We start from the raw sequence: 2,793 nt of genomic DNA on the forward strand, positions 1-2,793 counted from the left end.
CAGTCGGTCCCACCGAAATCTCTAATGGTCACTAGGTTTACATTTTCGGTCCGACCGAGTTTATTGATTCGGTCCCACCGAGATTGGAAAACTGTGTAACGGTTGGATTTTGTGTGGAGGCTATATATACCCCTCCACCTCCTTCTCATTCGAAGAGAGAGCCATCAGAACACACACACCATTCCAACTCATATGTTCTGAGAGAGAACCACCTACTCATGTGTTGAGATCAAGACATTCCATTCCTACCATATGATTCTTGATCTCTAGCCTTCCCAAGTTGCTTTCCACAAAAACCCTCTTTCCACCAAATCCAAATCCTATGAGAGAGAGTGGAGTGTTGGGGAGACTATCATTTGAAGCACAAGAGCAAGGAGTTCATTACCTACACACCATTTGTTACTTCTTGGAGAGTGGTGTCTCCTAGATTGGCTAGGTGTCACTTGGGAGCCTCCGACAAGATTGTGGAGTTGAACCAAGGAGTTTGTAAGGGCAAGGAGATCGCCTACTTCGTGAAGATCTACCGCTAGTGAGGCAAGTCCTGTGTGGGCGATGGCCATGGTGGGATAGACAAGGTTGCTTCTTCGTGGACCCTTTGTGGGTGGTTGCTTCTTCGTGGACCCTTCGTGGGTGGAGCCCTGTGTGGACTCGCACAACCGTTGCCCTTGGGTGGAGCCCTGTGTGGACTCGCGCAACCGTTACCCTTCGTGGGTTGAAGTCTCCATCAACGTGGATGTAGGATAGCACCACCTATCCGAACCATGGGAAAAACATCCGTGTCTCCAATTGCGTTTGATCTCTCCAAACCCTTCCCTTTACATTCTTGCAAGTTGCATGCTTTACATTCCGCTGCTCATATACTCTTTGCATGCTTGCTTGATATGTATTGTGTGTGTTGAAATTGTGCCTAAACTCCACTTAAACCGAAAAAGCTTAAAATTGCAACTTTAGCACTAAGTGTCTAATCACCCCCCTTTAGACACATCTACTTCTAGATCCTACAAAACTACTCACACTTCATCGGGGGGGCTATGGTGTTGATGTAGAAGCCCTCCGTGATCGATGCCCCCTCCGGCGGAGCTCCGAAAAAGGCCCCAAGATGGGATCTCGTGGATACAGAAAGTTACAGCGGTGGAATTAGGGTTTTGGCTCCGTATCTGGTAGTTTGGGGGTACGTAGGTATATATAGGAGGAAGGAGTACGTCGGTGGAGCAATAGGGGGCCCACGAGGGTGGAGGGCGCGCCCAAGGGGTAGGCGCGCCCCTATCTCGTGGCCTCCTGGTTGATGTCTTGACATAGGGTCCAAGTCCTCTGGATCACGTTCATTTCGAAAATCACGTTCCCGAAGGTTTCATTCTGTTTGGACTCTGTTTGATATTCTTTTTCTGCGAAACTCTAAAATAGGCAAAAAAACATCAATTCTGGGCTAGGCCTCCGGTTAATAGGTTAGTCCCAAAAATAATATAAAAGTGTATAATAAAGCCCAATAATGTCCAAAACAGAATATAATATAGCATGGAATAATAAAAAATTATAGATACGTTGGAGACGTATCAAGCATCCCCAAGCTTAATTCCTGCTCGTCCTCGAGTAGGTAAATGATAAAAACATAATTTTTGATGTGGAATGCTACTTGGCATAATTTCAATGTAATTCTTTTTAATTGTGGTATGAATATTTAGATCCGAAAGATTCAAGATAAAAGTTCAATATTGACATAAAAATAATAATAGTTCAAGCATACTAACTAAGCAATTATGTCCTCTCAAAATAACATGGCCAAAGAAAGTTTATCCCTACAAAATCATATAGTTTAGTCATGCTCCATTTTCGTCACACAAGAATGCTCTCATCATGCACAACCCCGATGACAAGCCAAGCAATTGTTTTATACTTTAGTAATCTCAAACTTTTTCAACATTCACGCAATACATGAGCGTGAGCCATGGATATAGCACTATGGGTGGAATAGAATATAATGATGGTGGTTATGTGGAGAAGACAAAAAAGGGAGAAAGTCTCACATCAACGAGGCTAATCAATGAGCTATGGAGATGCCAATCAATTGATGTTAATGCAAGGAGTAGGTATTGCCATGCAACGGATGCACTAGAGCTATAAATATATGAAAGCTCAACAAAAGAAACTAAGTGCGTGTGCATCCAACTTGCTTGCTCACGAAGACCTAGGGCCTTCTCCATTTTTGGCCTTTCTCTTTTTTTATTCCTCACTTGGGACAATGCTCTAGAAAATGATGATCATCACACTTCTATTTATTTACAACTCAATGATTACAACTCGATACTAGAACAAAGTATGACTCTATATGAATGCCTCCGGCGGTGTACCGGGATATGCAATGAACCAAGAGTGACATGTATGAAAGGATTATGAATGGTGGCTTTGCCACAAATACTATGTCAACTACATGATCATGCAAAGCAATATGACAATGATGAACGTGTCATGATAAACGGAATGGTGGAAAGTTGCATGGCAATATATCTCGGAATGGCTATGGGAATGCCATAATAGGTAGGTATGGTGGCTGTTTTGAGGAAGATATAAGGAGGTTTATGTGTGAAAGAGCGTATCATATCATGGGGTTTGGATGCACCGGCGAAGTTTGCACCAACTCTCAATGTGAGAAAGGGCAATGCACGGTACCGAAGAGGCTAGCAATGATGGAAAGGTGAGAGTGCGTATAATCCATGGACTCAACATTAGTCATAAAGAACTCACATACTTATTGCAAAAATCTACAAGTCATCAAAAACCAAGCACTATGCACAT

This window comes from Triticum urartu, chromosome 2 (genome assembly GCF_003073215.2).
Source record: "Triticum urartu cultivar G1812 chromosome 2, Tu2.1, whole genome shotgun sequence".
NCBI classification, from domain to species: Eukaryota; Viridiplantae; Streptophyta; class Magnoliopsida; order Poales; family Poaceae; genus Triticum; species Triticum urartu.